Below are 14,160 nucleotides of genomic sequence, written 5' to 3'. Positions count from 1 at the left end.
CAGGTATTAACACTTGATTTTCTCCGGCTAATCTGCCTTTTGTCATTTAAATAATTCTACCAGCCTGAAGAACTAAGAGGGAATGGGGAAGTTTCCCCTCCCCCAAATATATGTATGGGGGTGCCAAGAAAATGTATACACATGACTTGTATTCATCTTTTGTTATCGGTATAGATTGAGTATTACATTTTAAATACAGTTTTTTTTTTCTTTCTTAAAATGTGTATACATTTTTTTTGGCACTCCAGGTATATATCAGTCTCTGCCCCTGGGTTCCTGTCACAGAGCTTCTAAATCTCTTGTAATTTCTTAAGTGATAAAAGTACTAGGAGCATCTTTTGTTCTCATGTTTGGTCTTTGACCCTGGTTTCTGACACAGAACTCCTAAATCCCTCGGAATTTCTTGGGTGATAGGAACATCTTTTGTTCTAATGAGGCAATGCTTGGTGGGCTCCTGGATGGCAGCAGATCAGCAGAAATATCAAGGCATAATTAGAATCTTGGAGCTTTCAGTCCCATCCTCTGTCTTCCAGGAATGGGAAAGAGGCTGGAAATTGAGTTAATGATTGACCATGCCTATGTGTTGAAGCCTCCATAAACATCTCAAAAGTATGGGGTTTGGAGAGCTTCTGGGTTGGTAAATACACTACATACCAGGATGGTGACACAGCCCAACTCCATGAGGACAGAAATGCCTGTGCTTGGGCACCTCTCAGCCCTCACCTTTCAAGTATGCACCTCTTCATCTGGCTGTTCATCTGTATCTGTTAGCATATTCTTTTATAATAACATAGCAAATGTAAGTAAATGTTTCTCTGAATTCTGTGAGCTGCTCTAGCCAATTAATTGAATGCAAGGAGGGGATTGTGGGAACCTCCAATTTATAGCCAGTGAGAGGCATAGGTGGCAACCTGGACTTGCGATTGGCCTCCGAAGTAGGGGCAGTCTCATAAGACTGAGCCCGTGGCTTGTGGAATCTGACACCACGTCCAGGTAGGTGGTATCAGAATTGAATTGAATTGCTTGGTGTCAGAGCATTGCTTGGTGTGAGAAAAAACCCTATTGTATCTGGTGTCAGAAGTGTCGTGAATGTGGTAGGAGAGTGGAAAAAAAAAAAAAAAACACAGTAGGAAAAGCAAGGTTTTCCCACTCAACAGTGCAAGTACCAGTGACAAAAGAAAAAAAATAGATCAATTAGACTACACCAACATTTAAAACTTTTGTGTTGCAAATGATAGTATCAAGAAAGTGAAGAAGAGCCAACAGAGAATGAGAGAAAATATTTGCCAATCATATATCTGATAACGGGACTTGCATCCAAGATACATAAACAACTCCTACAACTCAATGAAAAGACAAAGAACCAAATTTAAAAAATGGCCTAAGGATAGGAAGAGACATTCCTCCAAAGAAGATATACATATGAACAATAAGCACATGAAAAGATGCTTAACATCATTAGTCATTACGGAAATGCAAATCAAAACCACACAGAGATACCACTTCACACCCACTAGGATGGCTACACTCAGAACTGCTCACAATCACAAGTGTTGGTGAATATGTGGAGAGATTGCAACGCTCACGTGTTGCTAATGGGAATGTTACATGGTTCAGCCACTTTGACAAACAGTTTGGCAGGTCCTCAAAAGGTTAAACATATAGTTACCATATGCTCCAGCAATTCCGGTCCTGGTATATATCCAAGAGAAATGAAAATACATATCTACACAAAAACTTGTAGACAAATGTTTGTAACACTGTTATTCATAATAGTCAAAGTGGAAAAAAAAAAGTGGAAACAACCCAAGTGTTCATCAATGATGAATGGATAGAAATGTTGTATATTCATATCATGGAACTTTATTTGGCAATAAAAGGGAATGAAGTACTGGACTGATACATGCTACAACATGGGTGAACCTTGAAAACATTATGCTAAGTGAAAGAAGTCAGTCATAAAAGATCCATATGGTATGATTTCATTCATATAAAATGTCTAGAATAAGCAAGTCTACAGAGAGAGAAAGAAGAGCAGTGGTTGTGAGGGGTTGGGGGAGAGGAAGGTTGGAAGGAACAGGAAATGACTGCTAATGGGTACAGACTTTTCTTTTTGGATAATAAAAATATTCCGAAATTAGATTGTGATAGATGGTTGCACAACCCTGTGAATATTTTTAAAGACATTGAATTGTGTATTTAAAATGGATGAATTGTGGGGTATATTAACTATATATCAAAAAGACTGTTTAAAAAAAGGAAGAAAAAGAAACCCAACAGATCTTGAATGTAGACTTTATAGTCAGATTCCTCAGCTTAGGTTTCTAAAATATAAAATACATATTTGAACATCGCATTGCTTTAGCTCAACACTATATTTGATAGCAGTCAAATTCTGGAAGCCTGTTTGAGCAAATTGGAGACCATTGGAAATTTGGTTGGAAATGTAATTACCTGAGTTGAACCTTGATCAAAAGGCATTCTAATCTAACTAGAAGGTACTATTGGATTTTTAATAAGTGCCACTGCTTAGGAATCAGTCTTTCTGTTCCTTGCATCAGATAGGAAGGATGCTTTCCAACCAGCCTTCTTTTCCTATCGGGCAAGTGGTAGTATTGACTCATGGCTAAGAGTACAGCCTCCTGAGTGAACAACACTGTGTTTTGTAATGCTCGAAATTTCTGTTTTTGCTTTCTTTTCAAGTATCGATTGAGGCAGGGCTCTGTGTAGCTTACAAGGTGTGAGGCATTCTCAGGGCGCGATGTCACAGCTCTGAGGCCACCCACTGTAGTGGGCTGACTGTCTTTCTGAAGGTGGAAGTGCAGAAGGGCAAGCAGGTGGATTAAGGAACAGAAGCACTTGCCTTAAAATGCCCAGAAGCTTAGCTCAAAACCAGTATGTCTAGAACCGTCATCTCAATGACAAAATAAGTAGTTGTCATTGTACATTACAAGGTTCTATCTTTTAGACAAAAAAAGATATCTGTTTTTCTTTTATGTGATAAACTATTTGGACATGTTCTTTTGACTACTGTATATATCCTCAAATAGTACATGCATGCGTATGTGTGTATATATGTGTGTTTATGTGTATGTATATATATAATGGGTGCCAAAAAATGGATACACATTTTAAGAAAGGAAAACTGTATTAAAATTGTAATATTCAATATAAACCGATAACAGAAAACGAATACAAGTCATGTTTGACTTCTGCAATGACAAAAGGTGCTCAAAGTGGTTACCATCAGCATCCAGACACTTCTGATTACGATGAACTACTGCGTAACACTGACCAAAGTGTTCTCTTGTATACATTTTTTTGGCACCCCTGGTATATACATATATAACTCACTTGTCCATTAAAAATGTTGCCTGTTAGTAATTGTGAATAATATTTTGAAATGGTTCACTGTGTAGTGAAAAAGGCAAATTATTTTGAGTCAGACAAGCAAGGTTCAAATCTTGGCTCTGCCAGTTAAAAGTGCTGGAGCTTGGGCAAGTCATGTAAACCTTTCTGTTTTGGGCCCCTCCTCTGTCAATAGGCTAATACTTTTACCTGTCTTGTAGGATGAGTCTGAGGGTTCACTGGGCGGAGGTTTGCCCAAGTGCCTTCATAAAGTGAACAGGGGTCTCACTGTCATCATTATTTTGTGTGGACCCATCTCATGGCACCCTTGAGACCCTGTTTCTCTAGCTTCTAAAACCTCTACTTTATTTTATCCCCATCATCACACTTCTTCCACTGCATTGTGCCTCGGTCTACGTGCCCTGCCTGTCAAATCAGCAGATTTGCTGATTCGATGGTCATCTGGGGAGCCGATTGGTTGTGAGGCATGGGAGGTGCTCAAAGCACATTTCCCGGACTCATCCCTGAGGAGACTGGGATATGGGATGGTCAAGGGTATTGGATGGATCATTCGTCCATTCATTCATTCAACAGCTATTTATTGAGTGCTACTGTGGTCAAGGTGCTTGGGATAAAGTGGTTTACTAGACTGAAGAAAGCTCTGCTCTCAGGAGCTCACATTCCAGTGGAAGAAGGAGATGCAATAATCAATAACGTAACTAAATCCATAATTTCAGAGAATTGTAGGTGCTCTGCAGAAAATAAAGCAAGATAAAAGGATAGAAAATGGGAGTAGGACTCTTTTCTGTTTCTTCTCTTTTTCCCTTGAACAAGTTCAAATCTACAGAAAAGTTGAAACAAGAGTATGCAACGAACACCCATTTCTCATCACCGAAATCTACCAATTGTGAACGTTACACCACATTCGCTTTTTCTCCCCCCTCTACGTGTGCATGTCTTTATGTGATGCATGTACACATGTGTGGGTTCTAACTGTTGTTGAACCATTTAGACTACGTTACAGATATCATGAAACCATCTCTAAATAGTCCAGCAAAGATTTCCCCAAAACACCACAGTCACCCATATAGCGACGATGCCATTATGACTCAAAAAAATGTAGTAGTGTATCATAATATTATTTAATGTGGAGTAAAATTCAAATTGTCCTCACTTGTCCCCCCACCAAGAAATACTTCATAGTTTTCTGTTGTTATGGTTTGTTTGTGTGGGAGAGTGGTTAGCTGGGTGATGAAAAAAGTCTTCTCTACATACCTGGCATTTCAGGAAACACTGGAATGTTGAGAAGGAAACAGTTCTGTGACAATCTGATGCACGAGCCTTCTTGGCCTGCAGAACAGCAAAGCAGGAAGGTCCTTCCAGAAGCCCAGTGGCAGCCACTCATGCCAGTGTATATGCTCCCATCTGGTGTCACCACACTGCCATGCCGTGCACTTTTCTTGCAATTTCTCAACCACTGTTCCTCTGCTGAATTCAAACTTGAAGAAATGCGAAAACCTGAAGCCATCACATAATGCTCTGAGCGTCCACCGGGAGTTTAGTTCTGGCCATCCAGGTGTATTCGGGCCATTCTCTGACAGCCTGCTGTTGTCACTGCAGTCGAGAATTCAAGTCATGGGAAATGCTACATTCAGAAACATAACTCTTGGCTGTGAAGCACAATTGCTTTGGAGGTTTATCCCAGTACCTGGCAGCCTAAAGGAGGCTCTCGCTCAGCTGGACTCAGTTCTGGGCAGCCCTACAGACTGGGCTGGAGCAGTCAGTCTCCATGTCAGCTCCCTGCTCTGTGGCTCCTGAGGGGAAGGCACGGGTGCTGACGTGGCCCTTTGGACAGTGTGCTAGCCAGCTTTGTAAGCCTGCTGTGTAATGGAGCCATTCTCCTTTCTCCTAGGCTCACTTGAGCAACTAGAATATCTGTTTTTTTTCCCCTCACATTTGGCTGTTCCAGGGAAAGGCTGGCTAGAAATTCTTACTACTCACATTTGCTTCTGTGGCACCTGAGGGATGTGCGACTGAGGGATAACAGCTAAGAGACAAAGGTCTGGAGTTGTACAGACCTACACAACAGAGACACTTAATACTCGCAAATATCCACGTGGACACCACAACCCTCCCCACCCCTTCCCCTAGTCCTTTCCTCAACATCTTGCCTTAGGCAGAGCCACATGACCAATTCTGGCTAGTGAGCGATGGCAGTGCTTCACGTTTCTCTCTTTCTCTGTTTCATGGGCCCAGAATCCAAGTTTTCCACATGCTAGAACCTTCATGTCAGCCTGGGTCCCTGAGTTCTGTGAGGAGCCTCCCTGCCCCTCCCCCCAGTCCGAGTCAGGTATGGAAGGTAAGGAAGAATTCATGTTTTGGTGCACGGAGCCATTACATTTCAGGTGTTAGTGCTGGTTACCACAGAACAACCCAACCTATTATGATTATAGTCTCATCTTGGCTCTGCCGTTTGCCATTTTGGGTCCCCATTTTCTCCTCTGGAAAGCGGGGATAATGCTATGTACTGCAGGGACTGACTGGCATTTTTGTCTGCCCTGCGTCCGTTCCTTCTGGGCAACGCTCCTCATCCTCTAATGCCATGAGATTCTTAGGTGGCTGTCAATCCAGGGCCAGCCAATGAGCGGGCCACGTCCTCCGGACACACTGACCGGGCCAATGGGTGGGCAAGTGACCCAGAAATGGCTAATCAGAGTCTACTTTCAGGATTGGCTTGAATGGTGTAAGAAATAGTCTCTTTCTGTGCAAGCCTGGGGGCGTGAGATGTCATCTTAGTCACTCATAGAAGAAAGTAGACACTGAGTGGAAAGTGGGTATTGAGAGAGGCACAAATTCCACCTACCCTGCTTCCCTGAAAATAAGACCTAGCCGGACTATGAGCTCTAATGTGTCTTTTGAAGCAAAAATTAATATAAGATCTGGTATTATATTATATTATACCTGGTCTTATATTAAAATAAGACCAGGTCTTATATTAATATTTGCTCCAAAAGACGCATGAGAGCTGATGGTCCGGCTAGGTCTTATTTTCGGGGAAACACGGTAGCCCCGGAATATTCAATACATCATCAAATAAAAATCTCTCTCTCTCTCTCTCTGTCTCTCTCTCTCTCTCTCTCTCATAGTATGAGTTGGGCTTTAGTCGCTTGCAACTGAGAGTCCTGATCAATACACCTACCTTAAGAATTATTGTACGGATTAAATAAAAGAAGGCATTAAAGTGCCTGCCACATTGCAAACGCTCAAACATGATTGCTATTATACTATGATTGAGGTTGGTTGCTAGGGAGCTCCAGCCATAAGCACATTATCTTGCTTATTCCTCATTCTCAATCCTTTAGGTAACCTTAAGATTTGATGAGCTCATAAATGGAGCCCACGTGCCTTTGGACCTCGCAGAACTTTTTTCCACCTGGTTGCACGTAGTTGCTGTGCCCTTTGCTGCCTTTGAGGGACATCATAAGTGGCAGCTGCTGGAAAACCTTTACTGCATATGCCATTGGGGCATTAACTACTGTTTCACTCAGGGTCCCACCTAGAAAGATACATGAATGAAATATTCCTCCGACTTTAGTGGGAAGGAAGCATTGACTTCCTCCAAGGTGGTTCTTCTCCGACTTATTTACTCGCATCATCAGAGAAGACCGAATTCATACTCTCAGGGGTTGGAGGTCGAGTCCTAAGCACGGTGCGCACAATTTCTTCTCTTTTAAGTTAAAAATTCATGCGACTGTGGTATTCTGCTCCACTAGACACCCATGTTTATTTTTATGGATGTTGTAAATCCTGCATCAGATCACTTTGATCGCCTCCAAGGTTGACATGAAATTTATGGCTCCTCTTTAATAATGATGGCCAAAGTAGATAGGCTACAACCTACATCCTTGTTTTCGTCTTCTAATTGCTCTGCAATTTCTCTGTTACTGATTTTAGTATATTTATAGCTTTCTATTTTATGGTGTATTTTCTTGTGAATTGCTTCAATGACTTTGTGGAAATAAATGGGTTATGAATAAATAAAAGCATTCATATAAACATTAAAAAAAAAGAATTCACAGGATGTGTAGTTGGTTTTCTACGAATAGGCATCTTACCCCCCCCCACTTCAGCTGAATTAAACAACACATTGAACAAAAAGAAGGTATTTCAAATTTTAACAGAAATGGCCCCCCAAAAGGCATAGCTGATATTCTTGTTATTCACAGAAAATCCAGAGTCCTAATTTGAAGAGAATACATTCCTATCAATTTTGGAGGACAGATGTTGGGATCAGCATTTGAAAGAATGGGTCTATGTGCTTCCTTTTTTTACCAAAGGCAATAAAAAATATATATTTTTGTTAACAGAAGTGCTCATTATATTTTCAACTTTACACATTGAGACATAAACGGGGCAATACCAATATCTTTACTATATCCAACCAGAGCTGAGTTAGCTGGTCTTTTGGACACCCTTGGAAGCATTGAGAAGCTCTAAAATGCAAAATGAGGATGACAAATCTAGTGCCTGCTTATTTACCTGTCTCCCCTTCTGAACAACATTCTCCATGAGGTCTGGACCGTGGCTGCATAATTTCCTGCCGTGTCCCTGGCCTAGCATGACACTTCCCACAGGAGGCACCCAGTAACTGCCTGTGGAGTACCTCATGACTTTCTCCCCTTTTCCTATGAGAGGAACTTTGCTGTGTATTGAGGGCCAAGTCATTTCTGGCTCAATTTCTCTGCTACCATCTCTTCTTCACCAATTAAATTTTTTGCTGTTACTTAGGGCAGGAGTTCTTACAATGGGAAGGGGTTCAGAAGGTCCTTGAACCCACTGAAAAGGTCTGTGTGTTGGGTACATTTTTTGACGAGAGCATCACTAGCTTTCAGGAGAGTTCCAAAAATACTTGTGATCTTTTCGTTTCTTTTTTTTTTTTTTTTTAAACCAATCTTTCTCTTGGATTATTTGTCTCTGTCTTATTGATTTGTGGGAGTTGTTTGCATCTTCCAGATACAAGTCTTTTGTGTAATGTATGTAATTGCAAATATCTTTCTCTACTCTGCAGCTGACATTTTCACTCTCTTAATGGTTTCTTTTGTGAACTGAATTTATTAATTTTAATGTGGTACAATTTATCATTTATTATTCTTTTTTACTGTTTTAATTAAAACATTTTTTTTTCTACACAGTTGGAGCTAAAAAAAGGCATCCCAGTGTGGAATGTCACCTCTGAAATGGAGCATGTAGTGACAGGGCTCACAAGCAATACTCTGTTGTGGCAGATGAGTGCTTGTGACCTAGAAGAGGTCAAGAACCATTGATGCAAGGGACTGTCTAGCGTAGTGCCTTGCGTATAGTAGGTGCTCAGTAAATGTGTGTGTAATCTAAATGTGTGTGTCTGCCAAATGGTTGAGATTCTGCGTTTCCCTGTCAGCAATGGCTGAGTTAGCTATGTGATCTGACTTAAAAAGCAAGTCCCTATAAACCTTCATTTCTTCATCTGTAAAATGGGAATCATAATATCTAACAGAATATAGTGAGGATTAAATGAGGTAATGTCAAGAATGTTTGACTTACAGTGAGTACTCAGAGAACATAGCCATTGTTTTTGTGAGAGTCAGTCAAACTGTATTTCAGAGACCATTATCTCATGCTCGTCAGGACCGATTCTCGTTATGACAATTTTTGTTCTTTGAAATGAAATAAAACATATAAAAAACTTAGAAAAAAGATTACTCTATTTTCATACAGCAGCATCACTGAAGGATTTTGGGGTGTGATGGAGGCAAATATAAAGGGAAAATAAAGGCAGGGACTTCCCTGTCTTGCCCAGTATCAGAGAGGAAGTCAACTTGTCTGAAGGAGAATCAGGTCTTTGTTTGAAACTTTGCCAGTCTCTTCCTCCTCTGTTCCCATCCCCCATCTTTAATACTGTACACATACACACACATATACACACACTCACACATCTGCGCACACATACACACACACCAACACACTTTCAGAAATATCATCTCCTGGGAGTTGGTGGGAATCTTTCTGAATCCTTTAAAGTATAGTTCTGAATTCAGCCTCTCTCTAACTCCCCTAATTTCGTTTTTCAATACAGTGTCATTAATGGAAGAATACCCAAAGTTTCAAGTTTAATACCACATGTTCTATTTCTTAAATCCTTTGAATGACTTTTTTTTCCTAGTTCCATTGCGTCTAAGAAAAAAAATTTTTAAAGATTTTTGGCTTAACCAATAAAAATCAATACCTTTTTGTGTCGGTGAAGTTACCCACAGTGGGCCTTTGTGCTTGTGTGATTGCTCAAATTGTAGCCCAAGTTGTCATTTCCTTTGAAACGACATAACACTTTGGGAGACAAAAACATGTAAAATAAAAAGTCTTCTTCAGTGTTAAGAAGGAAAGCAAACTGCCGTGGACTGGAGCTTCTAGATTTTTAAATGTGTACCTAGTTCTCTTTGGAAGCAAAATTGGAGATAAGGAGGTACAAAGTTATAGTTAGGCTTAAAATTTTGTTCTGCAAAGGGATACTGGAGTCCATCTGTCCCCAAGCCACAATATTCCAACAAAGAAAATTGAACTTCAGAGGTAGATGCGCCTGGGCCAAAGTCACCCTCTTGTTGTCCCCTCTCCCATCCATGGCTGGAGGCAGAGCTATGATGTGACCATGTAGTAGCTGCTCCATAATTAATTTTATTCATAGAAATTAGCAAGTTTGTTTTCAGCCCTTTTTTTTTTTTTTTTTTTGCCATGGGCCTCCATCACCTTCTTGGAGTCCGTTTATTGCAACATCGATTTCCTGAGGAACCTTATACTCACCTGGTTGAGATCACATCTTTGCTGTCAAGCTAAGGATTGGTTTAGCACAGCACTTGCACAAGTGCTTGTTCTATGGATTGTTTGTTGGTCTTCTCTGGGGGAAAATAGTTGATGCTTCAATGAATTTTGAAAATGCTGCACTGAACAAATGGGTACGGTTATTTCTGGCAGGACTTCTCAGAGCCTTTAATATGCTAAAGTGCAATGGGTGCTCCAGGAGTGGGGTAAAGGCCCTGTACTGTGGTTTCAGAGCTACTCAACACGGGACTTTCTTGCTTATCTCCCCCGTCCAAAGTAATTGTGGTTTTTGCAACTATTTTTAACTTTTTAAACCACAATTACTTTTGCACCAACCTAATATTATTCTTCCAGACATATTTGCATTTTAATAAGGGATTCTTAAAGAAGAAATTGTTTGTTGAGCTCCTTATTTTTCTATCTTAGGATGATAGATCTTTAAGGACAGGAAAAATGTCCTTTATCTCTGAGTCACCGGTACTTAGTTGGTGACCAGACCATGCCCAGTTCCCGGCACACAGGACACATAACACAAGATCCATCAGTGTTTGTTACATGAATAAACAAAAAAAGACTTCAAGCCCGTAAGACTTACTTTCTGGAGGGAGAGATTCAGTCATCGATGGCAACCTCATTAACTTACTACTTTTCATTTTTTGATCATCTAGACTACAGTCCTGGGGCCAGGGCTAGTACGAAAAATTGATGAAGAAAATTATCCAGAAAAAATATTGTATTACCACATCTTTTCCCCTCTCTTGCTCACTAAAGAAAAATGAATATTTACTAGCTTTTGGGAGACAGAATCAGGGCAATATAAAGAAAAACACAGCTGGAGAAGCAAAATGGGAAAATTGCATGGAAAAGGACTGAGACTGAGAAGAGAAAAATGGAAATGGAAAGAAAGAGGGTATAGAGGAAGATGCGAGCCAGAAAAGGCTGGTGGATGGGACAGTTCTTGGTTGGGAGTTGAGAGCGGCAGAGGGAGAAAGATTTGAGGTAAGGAAGGAAAGCAGCTGCCGTTGGAAGAATAATGAGGGTGGCATAGATGGGAAGAAAGATTTTAAAAGGATTTTCTGTGTAACATACAACACCCACACCCACACATTCTGCTTTGGGAGTTTCAAGAAGGACAAAGTAAAATCTGGAAATATTTTTCTTTCCCTCTTGGACTTCTCTCTAGGGATTCAGCAATTGAGGAACTTAATCATACTTGGGTTAAACTACCAAAAGGAAAGAGATATGAGAGAAAAAAAGAAATGACCCTAGCAAGTTTTCCATTTCTCATGAGAATGAGGACATTGTCTCTTGTGAGACAACTATACACACTTCTCATTACCCACTCCCACCTTACATCTCCTCAGTTGTATACAAAAACAGAAGAACATGGTTGCCTTTATAAAAGCTTTTTTTGTTGTAGTTGATATTTCAACATAGGTACACAATCATGAACGGTAATGAAAAGCTATTTTACAATGTACATATACTATGTTTCCCCGAAAATAAGACCTAGCCGGAAAATCAGCTCTAATGTGTCTTTTGGAGCAAAAATTAATACAAGACCCGGTCTTATTTTACTATAATATAAGACCAGGTCTTATAATATAATATAATACCAGGTCTTATATTAATTTTTGCTCCAAAAGACGCATTAGAGCTGATTGTCTGGCTAGATTTTATTTTCGGGGAAATACGATTATCTATATGCCATAAAAATAGATTTATGTGAAAGAGACTATTAACAATCCAAATGATTTCATCATTACCATAAGAAATCTTCTCCACTGGGGACAGCACTCTCTGGCACAAAGTATCTAGCACTGCAGTGTACATTTACTAGTGATAAAGGAGAGTTAGCATGTCCCTAGGTAGACAGGGAGGTCCCTGGTGGAATAAACAAAGACAGTCATATCCTAAAACTCCAGGTTTTGAAATCACTCCTTTGATCCAGGACAAAATGTAACAAGGCCTTGAGGTTAATCATAAAATTCCTTTTGGCCTGACAAACGGAACAGATCTGACAGATAAGAGTGGGTTACTTTGCTAATCCCTCCAGGATGGGTAGACAGAACAAACCTGGTAGACAAATTTCATTAGAAGGTGTCAATTCCCTTCTTTAAACAGCTCCCCTTCCCCAAACAGGCAAGGGAAGGTATAAAAGTAAGAGCTTTTGCCTCAGTCACAGGGCCACTCCCATTCGGGACCCCCTCCCACTCGGGAGCTCTGACCCTTTCTTTCAATAATCTATCCTCTTTTTAAAACTCTTTGCCTCTCCTGGGTCTGTGTTTCCATTCTTCGGTCTCACGAGACACGATCCCAACCCACACCCAGAAACTGCCGGCGGATCCAACATCATCTACATCATTTGGGGACTCACAGGAAAAATATTCCTCCATCACTAGGTTTCAAGGAGGGATTTTTATAAGATCCTAAGATTCTGAATGATCTTAGGTCAACAAAATTTTTTGGTGGCCTCATCTGAGCTTCTCACAAACATCACTGTCCTTGATCCAAATATGGCCATCATGTTTACTCCGGTAAGTGTGAGTTCCCAAAACACTGAGATGGCAGGAACTCTTTTATTTGTCCTGGCAAAATGGTATCTAGGAGAGTCTGCCTACTTTTAGCGTGGGCTAAAAGCTACATAGGTGACCTACTATTGAAAGCTTTCACCTACTTCAGAAAACGAATCTGGATTCAGTCTTTATTACTATGAGTTAATTCGCTTAACCAAGTGTTAGAAGTAGTTGCTAGGCTCAGTAGAAGAAGGAAAATAATCTGGGAAGAATGTGGCACCAAGTTCACCTAACATTTATTGAGCAATTATTATGTGCCAAGAGATGAGGATCAAATACAAATAATATGTGCCCTGCCCTACATAGAGGAAAAATAAAGCGAAGGGTTAAGATGGCTGGGAGGAGAGAGATTGAGATGGGAAGGGAAAAGGGAGAAGGGGATGAGATAGAAGGAGTGGAAAGCATGGCAAAAAAAGTATCAAGAAAAGAACCCAGAAAGGAAGTGGTTCAGTTAAAGGCAGAGAACTGACAGAGGGAAACAAAGAAAAAAAATGATAAGAAAAGGAGACAAGAAGAAGAGAAGGAATGCTCAGAAATGATCCAAGAAAGATCAAGACAAAGAGAATGCTGGGTGTTGGGGCTCTTGTTTTACATCTTCTAAAGAGGGTGACTGATAAAATGGTCGCCCCACTTTTCCTGTGTTCTTAGTCTGTATGAATAGAAACTGGGAGTACATTGTGCTTTTAAAGTTACAAGTTATACAAACAGATTTAGAAAGTTTATACATTAAATCATTAAGTCAACGTAAAAGGTTATCACAGGTTTTGCTTTTGGAACTTTTCTCCGGGGGAAAAAAAACAACAAAACCCCAAATTAGATTTACAGTAAACATGTAATAAAAAAGGTAACAGGTGTTTTCTTTCGTTTTCAGCCAATTTATAAGTGTCTCTTCCTTTCTGGGAAAGAAGTGTGTCTCTAGTACAAGTTGAGGCAATTCATCATATTCAGTAATGTCACAGTGGCCTGAAGTACAATGTCTCCTTAAGAAAAGAAGGGTGAAAATGGTAGTTTAAAGTGGGTAAAATGGTGTGTTGTTCATATTTGGTGCGTCGTACTAATCAGTGGATTTGTGTATGTGTGTGTGCAATTTGAGAAAAAAATTTGGCATCTTTTAGATATATGGCTGAGAGGAGTGTATCCAGATGTTTGCTGAATTAGGGAATGAACTGTGCCAGATCTGTTCGGGAAAACTGGTTTCTAATCCCAGATCTACTGGGCAGGTGTTATTTGAAGGTCAGGACATCTACTGATAAAGTACAGATAGCTTGTCCTTGGTTACCGTCGAGAGAGAGGGAGATGGAAGTGCTGGGAAATGCCATTAATCATGCCATTACGTGCACTTAAAGCTCTCCAGGGTGAGAGCAAATTGGTGGGCCAAGAACTGTTG

This window comes from Rhinolophus sinicus, linkage group LG12 (assembly GCF_036562045.2).
Source record: "Rhinolophus sinicus isolate RSC01 linkage group LG12, ASM3656204v1, whole genome shotgun sequence".
Taxonomy (NCBI): domain Eukaryota; kingdom Metazoa; phylum Chordata; class Mammalia; order Chiroptera; family Rhinolophidae; genus Rhinolophus; species Rhinolophus sinicus.
Note: the sequence above shows the minus strand (reverse complement) of the source record.